The following is an 18,876-nucleotide window of genomic DNA, read 5'->3' on the forward strand; positions in this document are numbered from 1 at the left end:
GCATGTGGATGAGGGTAGAGCAGTGGATGTAGTGTACATGGATTTTAGTAAGGCATTTGATAAGGTTCCCCATGGTAGGCTTATGCGGAAAGTCAGGAGGCATGGGATAGTGGGAATTTTGGCCAGTTGGATAGAGAACTGGCTAACCAATCGAAGTCAGAATGTGGTGGTAGATGGTAAATATTCAGCCTGGAGCCCAGTTACAAGTGGAGTTCCGCAGGGATCAGTCCTGGGTCCTCTGCTGTTTGTAATTTTTACTAATGACTTGGAAGAGGGAGACGAAGGGTGGGTCAGTAAATTTGCAGACAATATGAAGATTGGTGGAGTTGTGGATAGTGAGGAGGGCTGTTGTCGGCTGCAAAGGGACTGAGATATGATGCAGAGCTGGGCTGAGGAGTGGCAGATGGAGTTCAATCCTGTCAAGTGTGAGGTTGTCCATTTTGGAAGGACAAATAAGAATGCGGAATACAGGGTTAACGGTAGGGTTCTTAGTAAGGCAGAGGGATCTTGGGGTCTATGTTCATAGACCTTTGAAAGTTGCCACTCAGGTGGATAGAGCTTGTAAGACGGTCTATGGTGTATTAGCGTTCATTAGCAGAGGGATTGAATTCAAGAGTCGTGAGGTGATGTTGCAGCTGTACAGGACCTTGGCAATGCCACATTTGGAGTACTGTGTGCAGTTCTGGTCGCCTCATTTTAGGAAAGATGTGGAAGCTTTGGAGAGGGTGCAGAGGAGATTTACCAGGATGTTGCCTGGAATGGAGAATAGGTTGTACGAGGATAGGTTGAGAGTGCTAGGCCTTTTCTCATTGGAACGGCGACTTGATAGAGGTTGATAAGATGATCAGGGGAATAGATAGGATCAGACAGTCAGAGACTTTTTCCCCGGGTACAACAGAGTGTTACAAGGGGACATAAATTTAAGGTGAAGGGTGGAAGGTATTGGGGGGGGGGGGGGGGAAGAGAAGAGAAATGTCAGGGGTAGGTTCTTTACCCAGAGAGTGGTGAGTGGTGGGGGCATGGAATGCGCTGCCTGTGGGAGTGGCAGAGTCAGAATCATTGGTGACCTTTAAGCGGAAATTGGATAGGTACACGGATAGGTGCTTAAGCTAGGACAAATGTTCGGCACAACATCGTGGGCCGAAAGGCCTGTTTTGTGCTGTATTGTTCTATGTTCTATTACAATCCCTGTAAACCAAATGACTCCCACTTTTTGTAACTTTTACCTGACATGAGTTAGAACCAAGTAAAATAAAAAATAACAGAGAACTAATACTTAAAAAGGCAAGTTTCAATTTAAGTAGTTGATGCAAAGATACATTTTGCACAAGCATTTGCAGGACTTCCCAAACACGTGACATTTCATAGCTACACCATTCTTCATTTACTTAGGGTAGGTCAGGAGTCCTATCCAATAGTTTGTGCCTCAATTTCATGGCTAGGGTCATTATTAGCAAGGCATACTTCTGCAAATCTTTTCACCCTCTGGTCACAACAGTACAGATAGTTTCCGGAGACCGACTAATAACACTCCAGTCCACAATTGGGCCATTTCAGAGGTAAGGTTTCAGCTCTTTCACATATCTGTGCTAGTTGCAGTGTTGTTTTTTTTTAAAAAAGAAAAGGATTCAGTTGTTAGCTTGCTCAAGGAGTTTTCCAATTTCAAATAACCTCCCTTCCCATCCCCTCTCTATCCCACCCCGCCACCAATCAGATTCATTCCTCCCATTGACCAACCAGGTCGTACCCTCTACCTCTCTTCACCTATCCCCATTTCACCACCCTAACTCAACCACCCCCTTTAACTACAGCTCCTACGACACCATCCCCAGTCCTAAAAAGGAGGAAGAGTTATACCTGAAATATTGACTTCTCCACCTCCTGATGCTGCTTGGCTTGCTGTGTTCTTCCAGCCTCCTGCCTGTCTACTTTCAAACCACTTGCCAGAAAAGTTTCAACTATCAACAATCATTTTGCTGGAATTTTGCATGGAGTCTGTGTTACCCTTTCTATATCTGCATCAGTAATCGGTCTCTAGCTCATCTATATCTGCCAACCACTCCGCTTCAGTTCTTAAACTTCTTACATGTGTTGGTACTACTTCCAGGTAAAGAATCACCTGGCCACACTGGCTATGCAAGAAAACCACAGTTGTTGCAATCACTTAAAATGTCCTTTACAAACAAACAAACAAACAATTCTTAAAAAGAAAAATGGGCAAATTCACAGACATTTTAAATAAATTCCAAAATTTCCTTCATTGTACTGCATCTGGGTCAAAGTTGCCAAAGTAATCAGGCACTATGTGGAATTCCAGATACACTGATGTTTTACAATTGTTTTTTTTGAGTTAATTGCTTTTGTGTAAGTGCATTGGATTCTTCGGGTAAAGTGCTACAGATGCTAGAAAATCATGTTTAAAAAGATGAAATTGCTGGAAATACTCAGTTTGCTCTCCAGAGGTGCTGCCAGAGAGTTAACATTTCAATTCACTGGCCTTTTGTCTCTTTTACCTGTTCGAAGGCCCAAACACACTTGCCAAGTCAAAGTGACTTGTGTGTATTGCTTACAATTCAGTATGCCTTATTCACTGTTTGCAATGCAGACTTCTCTATATTGGAGGATACCAAATGCTGATTAAGTGACTGATTAACAGAACGCCACCTTTCAGTTAAATACAAACATGACTCAGAGCTTTCAATTGGTGACCATTTTAATTCTCCACCTCGCTTTCATGCAGACCTCTGTCCTCAGCATTCTGCAATGTTAGAACTATTCTTTCCTACCCTCCACCCTTTCACTTGCTTTAAATCTTCAAGAAGTTTTTAACTTTTCCCATGCTGACCAAAGGTTATTGGACGGAAACATTGACTGTTGGTGAAAAAAAGAAAGTAAATACACTTTTTTTTGTGTGCAGACTGCATGAAAACAAAGTGGGTTTCACATCGAGGACCTTCAGGCAATTTCAAACTGCATCAAATCTATAGGATTGAGTTGGCACCACCAGAGGGAACAATACAAGGCCTTGAGTAATTTCACAACAAAGAAAAGGGAAGGGTAAAAGGATGCTCGAACATGCATAGAAGTATTATTAACATCTGTCACAGAACTTCACATGAGCAAATGCCCTATGGTATTGCTCATGGAGATTCACACACTAGATTTGAAAAAAAAGGAATGTACACAGTACGAATAGAAGCCTCAAAACACTCAGGCAAACAGCACATTGGGACATTTTAAGGATCTGAAAGGCTCAAAGTGCTTTAGAACCAGTGAAATACTTTTGAAGTGTAGTTATGTTGCTCTGTAGACAAACAGTCATTTTACAACTAGCAAGGTCACATAAATAGCATTGTCACTCATGTTACCAGAGGGAGATATGCTGGCCGGACACAAGGAAAACTTCTTTGCCCTTTCTCCAAAATTGCTATGAGATCTTGCATAATCACTGGAACAGGCAGATAATGCCTCATATTAAGATGAAGATTTGACAATCTCACAAGACAAGTGCATTACCATAAGGAAGGACATGGATCCAAATGAATTGTGAAACAATTCTAGCACTATATCAAAAGATAGTTTTGAAATAAATAAATAAATAACGTAAGTAGGGGAACGCAGTAAGGCAAGAAGAACGCAGTTGTTTCCATCACCCCAGTCTGGATTCCAAGTTAGGCTGCAAGACAATCTTGGTGTGGCAAAAACAAAAAAAAATGCTCATTTCGTTGACAACACGAACAAGAAAATTTGTTTCTCAAGTACAGCCAGTTCAGGATGAAACTTGGAAACGTGTGTCATTGCACAACAGATTCAAAACAAGTTTGCTGAAAAAGACTTTTGAAAGAAAAGCAAAGCTGGTTTTGCAGCATTGTTGCACAACTGGAAAAAATGAGAACAGCAGCTGTTGATGAACTTGAACAAAAGCAACTTTTCAACACTATAAAACAATCTCTGGCAGATCAACAAATCAAACCCTCCAAGTATGCAGGAACAACTATTTTGGAACAACTTGCTGTGTTGTCATACTACTCAAAGCTTACGAAAAGAGCAAAATTCTAAGTAAAGACAGCAAATTTCTCCCTCTCCTACCAGATGTATGATTCACACCATAGTTTCATTACCTAAGCTTTGGAATAAGAAACATCAGTACGCAATTCAACCAGCAAAGGGGGAAAAGATTAAATTTAGTTAATCGTAGTTACATTCCCAGAGAGCTACATTTAGACTTTACAGCAGGGATCAGCAGGAGAAACAGTACGGATGCCTTCCTGCCCCCTCTTCGCTAACCTAAAGAATGACCAACTTTCATGAAAATTGCCCTGAGAAAATATGGTACATCATAGAGCAGCTTGGAACTAATTAAGTATTTTTGAAGTGCAGTCATTTATGTAGTTGTCAATATACACATGGCAAGATCCCACAGATAGCAAACAAACCATCAGACTAATTTACTTTTTACTTATTCACAGAATGAGTCAACTACATGGCTAAGAGTCTGGAGTCACATGTAGACCAGACCAGGTAAGGATGGCATTTTCCTTCCTTCAAAGGATATAGGTGAACCAGATGGGTTTTACTGACAATGGATTCATGGTCACCATTAGCCTCTCAATTCCAGATTTCTACTGATTCCAAATTCCACCCTCTCCCCATGGTGGGATTTGAACCCAGGTCCCCAAAACATAGCTGGGCTCGGAGACCCAGGTAATGACACCTCTGGCCATTGCTTCCCACATCACAGTTTGGTGGCACTAATAAAATATACCACTTAAGGTATAGGTTTGATACCCAGAATTTTCATTACCTGGCTAGGTAACATCATCAGTGGCAACCTCCAAGTGAAGCGAAGCTGTTGTCTCCTGTTAACATACAAGTAGAAAGCAGGAGACAACAGCTTCGCTTCACTCGGAGGTCACCACTGATGATGTTACCTAGCCAGGTAATGAAACGTCTGGACATCAAACCTACAGCTCAGCGAGCAAACCTACACTAAACCTCAATCTGAGCTACAAACCTTCACAAATCTTGCAAAATATACCACTCTTAACAACAGAATATCATAAATGCCCTTGGGTTTTCAAGTACCATGCTTGGTTTATCATTCCATCTGAACAGGTAGCTAGGGTCTCAGCTTAGCACGCAACTCCAAACAGTGCAGTGCTCCCTCCAGTGTCAGTGCAGAGTGAGACTTGAACCCAGTGGCACAAGAGGGTCAGATAAGCAGAATCTAAACGACTAGCCTTTTTGTGAAGTTGAAACCATATTTGGCATCACACAATAAAAATCAAACTCTGGCACACTGCATCCTTAAGCATACAATTCATTACAAACTGACTCATCAGGAAAGGGGATGTCATTACCAGCCAACATTTTAATTCGGGTCAAATCATTATAAATCAAAAGTACAACACATTATTTTTAAACAGCAAGTGCTGGTGGTGTTGCTTGTGGAAACCAGCTTGAGCTGTTTTGAAATTGAATTAAGGACAGCTGGAAAAAACCTTCAGCTACTGTTGTTAATCCATTACACCATCAGATTCAGCAATTCCTCCAAGCCAATTATTATTAAAAATCTAAAAAGTGACTAATCAGCATTTTCACAACAGCAGTTCACCACCACCCCAAGTACATGCAGTAAACGATAGAAACATATTTGAACTCCACAGTATCTACAAATTTTTTAAGATATGGTCACAGAAATCAATTAGAAATAACTATTTGTGTTTACATATTAAAAACAACTCATTTCTAAATTGTTAAGCCAAAATTGTTATAGCCTGTAAAATACACAAGGCAAAATTAATGAATTTATAAAATGGAAAGCATATTGAGTCTATATTTAAATATCATAAGCAAAATATAATCTTGAGTAAAGTCCATTAAAGCCAGTAAACAAACACAGAACTAACTTCTGAATTTGATTTCAACTCCAATTGCTGCATTATCTAAAATATAGAAACTACAGTACATTACAAACATTCTAATTGAACAAACATTCAATTCAGAGCTGACAATTCACTTCAATGTCTTTCTACAAACAATTGTTATCACAATCTACTTTATAATTACCAGATCGTCTACTCATACTTGGGAAATGTCAATCTACATATTTAAGTACAGTAAGTAAACAGAAAAGTGTAACTAAGATTTCATTTTAGTAAGTACAACAGTAAAAAAAAAGCACGCACCTCATGTATTAAATCACTTGTTTTTGAAAATTCCCTTTAGAATTATTCACAAGTTTTTCAAGCTATTTTTGAGTCAATATCCCAAAAGAAATCTCAATGAGAGAAAAGATCAAATTCAATCTTATAAACTTATCTAAATGGGTGGAAAAACTCACCTTAACAGGTGAATGCGTTTGTACAAATCTGCAGAACTAGAGAGAGGAAAACAAATGACAATACATCAGGAGATTAATTCACAAACACCCGGGCATTTTGTTTTCAAATGGCTCTGAATAGACTAGCCCTTGAGACGCATCCAGAATTTTCTTCTGACCGCAAGCTCAAGAGGGGACGCTCCTCAATCTATTCAATAACTTTCCCAAAGGAAACAAAAATCCAATATCGTGCTTTTTAGCCGCATTTTTTCTGCTCACCAGTTGAGACGTCCTGCCCTCCCTGACGGCTTTCCAAATGTCAACGAAAGTTTATATCCCAGAAAGAAGAAAGCTTTTTTTTTCCCCCCGCACCGCCTTGCCAACGCACCTGCCCCTATAGCCCAGTTCCAATTTCCCAGACTGACGGACTGCCTCGAGATTTTAAGCCACGCACCAGCGGATGACCTCAGAGCGTCAGAGCTGCTGCTGAAGTGGAACTTGTGAGTCATCCGTGTGGTCCTCCTTGTCTATAGGGGGCGAAGGGGTGCCGGCAGCCTACTTGCTTATTAGCGCCAGAGAACAATCATTTTGTGGAACTGTTGTGTTTTTGAATAACACCATCTATAGGATTAGGAGACATATGGGTTCTAATGTTTACACCACCTGCTGGATTTTACCAGCAAGACTGCGCTTTTTTAAAAAATAAGAAAAATAAGGGTTAGGTTTGTCTTAGCGAGTGTTAGGTTTGCCTCTTCACAAAGTCATTGGATTGATCCACATTTTGAGGAGGGGAATAATTGGACTAGTGGAGAGGATGTGTTCAAAATCAGGAGGGGTCTGGACAGAGATAAAAGAGAAACTGTTCCTATAAATAGAGGAATCCAGAACCAGAGGAAACATTTATAAGTGAATTGGTAAAAGAACCAAACTGACTTTAAAAAAAACCTTTTCACTCACCAGGATGTTACCTGGGATAGAGGATTTCATCTATGAAGACTGACTGGATAAACTCCAAGGCTAAAAATCACACAACACCAGGTTATAGTCCAACAGGTTTAATTGGAAGCACTAGCTTTTGGAGCACTGCTCCTTCATCAGGTGGTTGAAGGAGCAGCACGCTGAAAGCTAGTGCTTCCAAATAAATCTGTTGGACTATAACCTGGTGTTGTGTGATTTTTAACTTTTGTACACCCCAGTCCAACACTGGCATCTCCAAATCATGGATAAGCTCCAGTTGTTATCTATAGAGCAGGGAAGGCTGAGGGTGGACCTGATAGTGGTGTAAAAGATAACGAGGAACATGGAACAGGGTGGATTGGAAGCAGCTATTCTCCTCAGTTGAAGGGTCAATAACAAGGGGACATCATTTTAAAGTGAAAGGCAGGACATTTAGTGGAGATTTGAGACAGCATATTTTACTTAAGAGGGTGGTGGAAATTTGGAATGCATTGCCCGGGAGAAACGTAGAGGCAGGATACTTCACGACCTTTAAAACGTACATGGATGAGCACTTGAAATGTCAACAACTTGAAATTCAAGGCTATGGACCAGTGTTGTGGAATGTTGTATTACTGTAGATAGGTCAGCAAAGACTTAATGGGCCAAAGGGCCTCTTCTGTGCAGTATGTGGTGGTTAGGAAAGCGCTGGAAAATGCTGTTTGACAGTGTGGTGGAGACCAATTCAATCAGAACTTTCAAAAGGGATTTGAATAAGCACAAGCAACTGAGTGTTACAAGGGGACATAAATTTAAGGTGAAGGGTGGAAGGTATAGGGGAGATGTCAGGGGTGGGTTCTTTACCCAGAGAGTGGTGGGGGCATGGAATGCGCTGCCTGTGGGAGTGGTAGAGTCAGAATCATTGGCGACCTTTAAGCGGCATTTGGATAGGTACATGGATGGGTGCTTAATCTAGGATAGAAGTTCGGCACAACATCGTGGGCCGAAGGGCCTGTTCTGTGCTGTATTGTTCTCTGTTCTATGTTCTACGTTCTATGAAGAGAAAAGAATGTATGAAAGAAAGGTATGATCCCAACCAGTGGAGAGTTTCCCCCCGATTCCCATTGACTCCAGTTTTGCGAGAGCACCCTGATACCATATGCAGTCAAAAGGGATCTTGCTGTCAAGGGCAGTTCACCCTCATGTTCCCTCTTGACTTCAACTCTTCTGTCCATGTTTGGACCAAGTATGTAGTAAGGTCAGAAACTGAATAGGCTTGATAGAACCCAAGCTAAGCATCACTGAGCAGGTTAGTATTGAGTAGATACTGTTCGATAGCACCATCGATGACACCTTCATTACTTTGATGTTTGAGAATAGATTGAAGGGGCAGTAATTGGCCAAGTTGGATTTGTCCTGCTTTTTGTGGGCAGGACATCCTGGACAATTTTCCACATCAGGTAGACACTAATGTTGTAACTGTACTGTGACAGCTTGGCTAGGGGCATGGCATGTTCTGGAGCACAAGTCTTTTGTACTGTTGCTGGAATGTTATCAGAGCACATAGTTTTTGCAGTATCCAATGCCTTCCAATGTTTCTTGATATCACAAAGTGAATTGAATTGACTGAAGGCTGGCATCTGTGATGCTGGGGACCTCAACAGGAGGCCAAAATGGATCGTCCACACAGAACTTTTGGCTGAAAGTATTTATAAATGCTTCAGCCTTTTCTTTTGCATTGATGTACTGGGCCTCCTCAGTGATGAAGGATATTTGTGAGGCCATCTCCTCCCCCTCACCAACTTCTATAGATGCACCATTGAAAGCCAACTGTCCAGGTGCATAACGGCTTCATATGGCAACTGCTCTGTCCAGGACTGTAAGAAATTACAGATGGTTGTGTGCACAGTCTAGACCATCACAGATGCCAACCTTCCATCCATGGACCCTATTTACACAGCCCGCTGCCACAGAAAAGCCACCAACATCATAAAAGATCCATCTCATCCCGGTAACGCTCTCCTACAACCTCTTCCATCAGGCAGAAGACACAGACGTCTGAACACACGCACCAGCAGGTTCAGGATCAGCTTCTTCCTGGCCATTATTAGACTGATGAATGGACTCTCTAAGCTCAAAAAATGCTGATCTTGATAACGGTGATCTCACCTAGTGCATGCCCTGTGCAATGTAACCTGTATGCCCCTGTCTAAGTCTTTTTACAACTTTTGATCTGTTTTTCCTTGCTTACTATGATCTGCCTGTACTGTTGGTAAACAAAGCTTTTCACTGTACTTCAGTACACATGACAATAAATCAATCAATCAATTGATCTAATTATCCAGCACCATTCCCAACTGGATGTGGCAGGACTGTGAAGCTTAGATCCGATCCATTAGTTGTGGGATCATTTACCTCTATCACTTGCTGCTTAGACTGTTTGGTATACACATTTTAGAATCACACAACAGGTTATAGTCCAACAACTTTATTTGGAAGGTAAAAACAATGACTGCAGATGCTGAAAACCAAATACTGGATTAGTGGTGCTGGAAGAGCACAGCAGTTCAGGCAGCATCCAACGAGCAGCGAAATCGACGTTTCGGGCAAAAGCCCTGCTGCCTGAACTGCTGTGCTCTTCCAGCACCACTAATCCAGAACTTTATTTGGAAGTACTAGCTTTCAGAGCGTTGCTCCTTGATCAGGTAACTAGTGGGACAGGTTCATAAGATACAGAATTTATAGCAAAGGATCACGGTGTCATGCAATTAAAACAATAAATTAAACAAACCACGATGGCTGTTGAGTCTTTCATCTTTTAGAATGGGTTGCAGATTTCAGTTCATTAATATGTAAGTCCCAGACCTTTTAAGTTAAAAATCACACAACACCAAGTTATAATCCAACAGGTTTATTTGGAAGCACTAGCTTTCAGACCACTGCTCCTTCATCAGGTGGCTGTGGAGTATAAGATTGTAAGACACAGAATTTATAGCAAAAGTTTACAGTATGATGCAACTGAAATTAAATATTGAAAAAGACCTGGATTGTTTGTGAAGTCTCTCATCTTTTAGAATGACCATGTTGGTTTCAGTTCTTTCATATGTATATCCAGAATGTTTTGTTTTAAAGTTACATTCTCAAGTGAACTTTAACAATAGGTGCCATGTCAGCACAGATAATGCATTGAAGGTGTGAGGTGCCCTGTGTGAGGCTGTCTGTGCCCCAATGTTCAGACTGATTCTAATCTTAAAAAGGGATTTACAGAATCTTACATGGATTCATGCAGTTTATGAGCAAAATAAAATGTAATTCTGCAAGTACAAGTTCACCTCACAAACTTATATGTGTGTGTGTGTGTGTGTGGGGGGGGGCGGGGGGGGTGGGGGGGGAGGGGTTATGAGTGTCTGTGAGAAAGTGTGTGTATATGTGCGTGTGTGTGAGTGGTGAGTGTAAAGAGGGAGACATCTGTGAGAGGGTGCATGTGTGGGTGTGTATGTCTGAGCGTGTGAGAGAGAGTCTGTGTGAGTGTATGGGAGTGTTGGAGTGTATGCGTAGTGCAGTGGGGTCACCTGTGGTGTGACACGAACCCAAGGTCCCAGTTGAGGCCATCCCCATGAGTACCGAACATGGCTACCAGCCTCTGCTCAGCCACTTTGTGTTGTTGCCTGTACCGAAGTCTGCCCTGGAGGGAGATCAGCCAAAGGTCCGAGTCGAATGTCCCGGACCACTGAAGTGTTTTCTGACTGGGAGGGAACAATCCTGTCTGTTAATTGTTGTACGGTGCCCATTCATCTATTGCCGTAGCCTCTGCTTGGTCTCACCAATGTATCATGCCTCAGGGCATCCTTGCCTGCAGTGTACAAGATATACAACATTGCCTGAGTCACATGAGTACCTGCCACATACATGGTGGGTGTTGTCTCCATGTGTAATGGTGGTATCCGTGTCGACACTCTGACCTGTCTTGCAGTGTCCGCCATGACAGGATTGTATAGTGTTGTCCTGAAAGCCGGGCAGTTTGCTGCAAACAATGATCTGTTTGAGGTTTGGTGGTTATTTAAAGGTGAGAAGTGGAAGCGTGGTCTTGTCAAGGTGCTTATCCTCATTGATGTGTTGCAGGCTGCAAAGAACATGGCGTCGTTTTTCAGCTCCTGGGAAGTACTGATCAACGAAGGGTACCCTGTTGTTTGCAGCTTGTGTCTGTCTCCTGAGGAGGTCATTAAATTTTTTCGCTGTGGCATGTTAGAACTGGTGATCGGTGAGTTGAGCATCGTACCCTGTTCTTATGAGGACATCCTTGAGTACTTCCAAGTACTGTCATGAGGGTAGGAATAGGAGGATAGAGCAGATGAATGCATGGCTGAGGAGCTGGTGCAGGGGAGAAGGGTTCACATTTTTGGATCATTGGAATGTTTTCTGGGGTAGAAGTGAGCTGTACAAGCAGGATGGTTTGCACCTGAATTGGAATGAGACTAATATACTGGGCTGGGAGATTTGCTTGAGTTGCTCACGAGAATTTAATCTAGTAAGGTTGTGGGGGTGAGGAACCCAGGGAAATAGTGAGGAAAGAGATCAATCTGGGACTGGTACAGTTGGGAAAAGGAGCCAGTCAAACAGTCAGGGCAGACAGGGACAAAGCAGAGAACAAGGTAGGACTGATAAATTAAACTGCATTTACTTCAGTGCAAGAACCTAACAGGGACGGCAGTTGAACTCAGGGCATGGTAAGGAACATGGGACTGGGATGTCATAGCAATTACAGAAACATGGCTCAGGGATGGACAGGACTAGCAACTTAATATTCCAGGATACAAATGCTCCAGGAAGGATACAAAGTGGGGGGAGCAAGAGAAGAGGGGGAGTGGTGTTTTTGATAAGGGATAGAGTTACTGCTGTACTTAGGGAGGATATTCCTGGGAATACATCCAGGGAGGTTACTTGGGTGGAACTGAGAAATAAAAAAGGCATGTTCACCTTATTGGGATTGTATTACACACCCCCCAAGAGTCAGCGGGTAATTGAGAAACAAATTTGTAAGGAGATCTCAGTTATCTGGAAGAATAATAGGGTGGTTATGGTAGGGGATGTTAACTGGATATAGGTTTGCTCGCTGAGCTGGAAGGTTCATTTCCAGACGTTTCATCACCCTGCTAGGTAACATCTTCAGTGGGCCTCCAGGTGAAGCACTGCTGATTCCTGCTTTCTATTTATACGTTTGGGTTTCTTTGGGTTGGTGATGCGATTTCCTGTGGTGATGTCATTTCCTGTTCTTTTTCTTAGGGGGTGGTAGATGGGGTCTAACTCGGTGTTTGTTGATAGAGTTCCAGTTGGAATGCCATGCTTCTTGGAATTCTTGTGTGTGTCTCTGTTTGGCTTGTCCTAGGATGGACGTGTTGTCCAGTCGAAGTGGTGTCCTTCCTTATTTGTATGTAAGGATACGTGTGAGAGAGGGTCATGTCATTTTGTGGCTAGTTGATGTTCAAATATTCTGGTGTCTAGTTTTCTGCCTGTTTGTCCCATGTAGTGTTTGTTACAGTTCTTGCACAGTATTTTGTAAATGACATTAGTTTTGCTTGTTGTTAACTTTCCAAACATAGACTGGGACTGCCGTAGTGTTAAGGGTTTGGATGGAGAGGAACTTGTTAAGTGTGTACAAGAAAATTTTCTGATTCAGTATGTGGATGTACCTACTAGAGAAGGTGCAAGACTTGACCTACTCTTGGGAAATCGGGCTGGGTAGGTGACTGAGGTATCATTGGGGTAGCACTTTGGGGCCAGCGACCATAATTCTATTAGGTTTAAAATAGTGATGGAAAAGGATAGACCCAATCTAAAAGTTGAAGTTCTAAATTGGAGAAAGGCCAATTTTGATGGTATTAGGCAAGAACTTTCAAAAGCTGATTGGGGGCAGATGTTCGCAGGTAAAGGGACAGCTGGAAAATGGGAAGCCTTCAGAAATGAGATAACAAGAGTCCAGAGAAAGTATATTCCTGTTAGGGTGAAAGGAAAGGCTGGTAGGTATAGGGAATGTTGGGTGACTAAAGAAATTGAGGGTTTGGTTAAGAAAAAGAAGGAAGCATATGTCAGGTATAGACAGGATAGATCGAGTGAATCCTCAGAACAGTATAGAGGCAGTAGGAATATACTTAAGAGAGAAATCAGGAGGGCAAAACGGGAACTTGAGATAGCTTTGGCAAATAGAGTTAAGGAGAATTCAAAGGTTTTTTCCAATTACATTAAGGACAGAATAAGGGAGAGAATAGGGCCCCTCAAAGATCGGCAAGGTGGCCTTTGTGTGGAGCCACAGGAGATGGGAGAGATACTAAATGGGTATTTTGCATCAGTGTTTACTGTGGAAAAGGACATAGAAGATATAGAATGTAGGGAAATAGATGGTGACATCTTGAAAAATTTCCATATTAGAGGAGGAACTGCTGGATGTCTTGAAACACATAAAAATGGATAAATCCCTTGGACCTGATCAGGTGTACCTTAGACCTCTGTGGGAAGCTAGAGAAGTGATTGCTGGGCCTCTTGCTGAGATATTTGCATCATCGGTAGTCACAGGTGAGGTGCCGGAGAACTGGAGGTTGGCTAACTTGGTGCCACTGTTTAAGAAGGGTGGTAACGACAAGCCAGGGAACTTTAGTCCGGTGAGCCTGACCTCGGTGGTGGGCAAGTTTTTGGAGGGAATACTGAGGGACAGGATGTACACGTATTTGGAAAGGCAAGGACTGAATAGGAATAGTCAGCAATGGCTTTGAGCATGGGATTTCATGTCTCACAAACTTGATTGAGTTTTTTGAAGAAGTAACAAAAAGGATTGATGAGGGGAGAGCTGTAGATGTGATCTATATGGACTTTGGAAAGGCATTCGACAAGGTTCCCCATGGGAGACTGATTAGCAAGGTTAGATCTCATGGAATACAGGGAGAACTAGCCATTTGGATACAGAACTGGCTCAAAGATAGAAGACAGAGGGTGGTGGTGGAGGGTTGTTTTTCAGACTGGAGGCCTGAGACCAGTGGAGTGCCACAAGGATCGGTGCTGGGTCCACTACTTTTCATCATTTATATAAATGATTTGAATGTGAGCATAAGGGGTATAGTTAGTAAGTTTGCAGATGACAGCAAAATTGGAGGTGTGGTGGACAGCAAGGAAGGTTACCTCTGATTACAACGGGATCTTGATTAGATGGGTCAATGGGCTGAGAAGTGGCAGATGGAGTTTAATTCAGATAAATGCGAGGTGCTGCATTTTGGGAAAGCAAATCTTAGCAGGACTTATACACTTAATGGTAAGGTCCTAGGGAGTGTTGCTGAACAAAGAGACCTTGGAGTGCAGGTTCATAGCTCCTTGAAAGTGGAGTTGCAGGTAAATAGGATAGTGAAGAAGGCGTTTGGTATGCATTCCTTTCTTGGTCAGAGTATTGAGTACAGGAGTTGGGAGGTCATGTTGCAGCTGTACAGGACATTGGTTAGGCCACTGTTGGAATATTGCGTGCAATTCTGGTCTCCTTCCTATCAGAAAGATGTTGTGAAACTTGAAAGGGTTCAGAAAAGATTTATAAGGACGTTGCCAGGGTTGGAGGATCTGAGCTATAGGGAGAGGTTGAATAGGCTGGGGCTGTTTTCCCTGGAGCGTCGGACGCTGAGGGATGACCTTATAGAGGTTTATAAAATAATGAGGGGCATGGATAGGATAAACAAAGTCTTTTCCCTGGGGTCGGGGAGTCCAGAACTAGAGGGCGTAGGTTTATGGTGAGAGGGGAAAGATATAAAAGAGACCTAAGTGACAACTTTTTCATGCAGAGGGTGGTATGTGTGTGGAATGAACTGCCAGAATAAGTGGTGGAGGCTGGTACAATTGCAACATTTAAGAGACATTTGGATGGGTATATGAATAGGAAGGGTTTGGACTGATATGGGCCGGGTGCGAGCAGGTGGGACTAGATTGGGTTGGGATATCTGGTCGTTATGGATGAGTTGGGCCAAAGGGTCTGTTTCTGTGCTGTACATCTCTTTGACTTTTTCACTCTATGACAGGTCCTAGGCCACTCCTTTTTTTTATCTTTGATAGTGTCATGACCAGTGTTCACACAGCTACTTCACTTTTCCATTTGTCAAAAGGTTCAGATTCAGAAAACAATGATGAGAAACCATACCCTGGTTTCAGTCATTTTCAAAAGAAACTCCAATTATGGACTTCTACCTTGAAACAAACGTAGTTTCTAATCTTCACTTTTACACAACCATTTTCTGCTGCTGTGTTAAATGTATCCATGCCAGATAATGAAGTAGAAAAGGAGACATGGATATTTCTCTTTTTTGTAGGTTTATTAACAAGATGCAGCATTTCAGACCTTACCACTAACTGACTTTACATTATTTTAAGTAACAGTTAAAACAAATCAAATCTAATTAAAACATGATTTGGAGATGTCAGTGTTGGACAGGGGTGCACAAAGTTAAAAATCACACAACACCAGGTTATAGTCCAACAGGTTTAATTAGAAACACACTAGCTTTCGGAGCGACGCTCCTTCATTAGGTGGTTGTGGAGCGCACAGTTGTCAGACACAGAATTTATAGCAAAAGTTTACAGTGTGATGTAACTGAAATTATACATTGAATAATACCTTAATTGTTTGTTGAAGCTTTCATCTGTTAGAATACTATGATAGTTTCACTTCTTTCATGTGTAAATCACAAAACCTTTATTGACCTTCCCCACACCTCCACTGCTTGCCTTCAAACAACCGCCAAACCTCAAACAGATTATTGTTTGTAGCAAGCTGCCCGGCTCTCAGGACAACTCCATACAACCCTGTCACAATAAGCGCTGCAAGATGTGTCAGAGTGTGGACATAGATACCACCATTACATGTGGGGACACCTCCCATCATGTATGTGGCAGTTACTCATGTGATTCAGCCAACGTTGTCTATCTTATACGTTGCAGGCAAGGATGCCCGGAGGCATGATACATTGGGGAAACCAAGCAGAGGCTATGGCAACGGATGAATGGGCACTGCAGAACAATCAACAGACAGGAGTGTTCCCTCCAGTTGGGGAACACTTCAGCGGTCCAGGACATTCGACCTTGGACCTTCGGGTGACCATCCTCCAAGGCAGACTTCGGGACAGGCAGCAGAGAAAAGTGGCCAAGCAGAGGCTGATAGGTAAGTTCCCTACCCATAGGGAGGGCCTCAACTGGGATCTTGGGTTCATGTCACACCACAGGTGACCACCATTGCACTACACACACACAGACACTCCTACATACACACACAGGCACTCCTATACACACATACACACAGACACACATGTACACAGACACGCATGCAGACACTCACACACACCCTTATAGACACACACACTCCCACACTCACACATGCATCCTCTCAGAGACTTAGACCACTTTACACTCACGCACACACATATACACTCTCTCTCATAGACACTCATAACCCCCCACCCCAGACACACACACACACTCCTTACAGACACACACACTCCCACACTCACACATGCACCCCATCACAGACTTAAGACACTCTACACTCACATACACTCTCTCTCTCACTCACAACCCCCAAATGCCGACACACACGCACACACACGCACACATATACATATACGTTTGTGGAGTGAATTTGGACTTGCAGAGTTATATTGTACTTTGCTCAAAAACTACATGAATTCATGTAAAACTCTGTAATCTCACTTTTTAGTTTACAATCAGTCTAAACATTATGGCAAAGACAGAGAACACAGGGGGCTAACACCTTCAACATATTGTCTAGCTAACACTCATTGTTACAGTTAACTGGAGAATGCAACTTTTAAAAAAAGGTTTTGTGATTTACACATGAAAGAAGTGAAACTATCATAGTATTCTAACAGATGAAAGCCTCAACAAACAATTAAGGTATTATTCAACGTATAATTTCAGTTACATCACACTGTAAACTTTTGCTATAAATTCTGTGTCTGACAATTGTGCCCTCCACAACCACCTGTTGAAGGAGTGACGCTCCGAAAGCTAGTGTGTTTCCAATTAAACCTGTTGGACTATAACCTGGTGTTGTATGATTTTTAATTAAAACATAACAGCCATTTAAAGGGACGCTTACTCACTTTAGATATTTTCTAATCAACCTGTTCAGAGATGTTATGACATACTTCTAGAGTAGGTGGGATTTGAACCTCAGCCTTCTGGCTCAGAGGTTATGACACTACCATTGTACTTTTTTTTTGTATTACAATGGCTATTCAAGAGATTCCCTCAGGATATTCCCAGTAGAACTTGCGTATTTTAGTTCAGTCTACTATGTTATTTTTAATCAACCTGTGCCACAAGAGTTGCTATTGACTCACTTTATATTATGTTTATTGCCCAGTTGAATTAAGCAACCTGTGTTACAACAAACCAGGACTGGTTGGATTTGAACCCAGACTTTCTGGTCCAGAGATAAGAACTCTACCACTGCGCCACAAGAGCTCTCCTACTAACCACAGCTCCACATATTTCCTAATCAGTTTGTTCAGACATGTTATCAGACACCTCTGAAAGCAGATGGGAGTTGAACTCAGGACTTTTGTTCCAGAGGTAGGATCACTACCACTGCACCACAAGAGCCCCAAGGTTATAGAATGTTTTTTTGTTAATCAACCTGTCCAGACATGTGACACACCCCCCTGGAGCATTTGGGACTTGAACACAGGCCTCCTTGCCTGGAAGTATGGACACTAGCACTGCGCCACAAGACACTCCCTGTGTGCTTTCTTTTATGTCCAGAAGTGCTCTTACACACAACTGAACAGTTTTTTTCCTATCAACTAATCACCCATGGTATTTTTTCATCTAATGACCACCACCAGTAAATCATCCCTGTTTTCCAATTGATTAATTTACATGTGAAGTGCATTTTTCCAGTGCCACACTTTTCGACCCATCAAGGGCAATACAGACCACCAAAGGTGAGGGTTGAAATAGGGAGAGAGGGAGAGGGTGTATTTTCTTCACTAACTTCATCAACCCAACGATGACCACATGAACATACTGGAAGCAGGAGTGGCTGTGGACTATTACAATCAGTACTGCTTGCCTGCTAGTATTTCAACCCACTTCCTCGGAGGTCATACACCCAAACCCAACTATTCATGATTCAGCTTTAAGAGGATTACATCCACAGTATCACTATGGGTCTTGGTGCAGGATGAGAGCCTGGAGTTGAGACTGCTGCACATTATTGGAACTGTGTAAAACAGCTGAAAATGCAGAATGATTGCAGTGGGTGACTGAAGGCTTCGATCATCCAGGAATGACATCCTTTTCTGAGATAAGCAGAAAAATTAGAAACAAAAAAACACTAGAGTAACATTTGCAAATCTTGAAAGATTGCAAAACAGGCTCAATCGTAAGGATCGTGTCAAATTCAGGCTTTGGTACAGCAAATGCTTGTACCCACGAGTCATCACAAAGACAAAACTGAAAACTGTTCCTGCCTCCAGTTCAATTGAAAGTGCTGAAGTAAAGGATCAAAATCTGTAAGTGTTGTTTATATTTTATTGAAGCAAAAAAAGAGTTACAAAAACAAAAATGGAATGTGA

At 42.2% G+C, this 18,876-nt stretch overlaps 1 protein-coding gene across 7 annotated transcripts in view; it reads right to left on the bottom strand.

The window, feature by feature from the left end:
* The window catches only part of LOC140471276 (LIM domain and actin-binding protein 1-like), a 139,701-nt gene extending 132,903 nt beyond the window's left edge, over positions 1-6,798 (bottom strand). For 6 of the 7 annotated variants that reach the window (XM_072567252.1, XM_072567250.1, XM_072567251.1 and 3 more), the window contains exons 1-2: positions 6,602-6,733; positions 6,344-6,379 (exon numbers count right to left, since the gene is read on the bottom strand). The gene's annotated coding sequence lies outside the window, so the exon portion shown is untranslated. Of the gene's footprint in view, positions 1-6,343; positions 6,380-6,601 lie in introns of all 7 variants that reach the window. The other variant, XM_072567246.1, reaches the window with a different exon arrangement.
* Between the last annotated feature and the right edge of the window lie 12,078 nt (positions 6,799-18,876).

This window comes from Chiloscyllium punctatum, chromosome X, assembly GCF_047496795.1.
Source record: "Chiloscyllium punctatum isolate Juve2018m chromosome X, sChiPun1.3, whole genome shotgun sequence".
Classification (NCBI taxonomy): domain Eukaryota; kingdom Metazoa; phylum Chordata; class Chondrichthyes; order Orectolobiformes; family Hemiscylliidae; genus Chiloscyllium; species Chiloscyllium punctatum.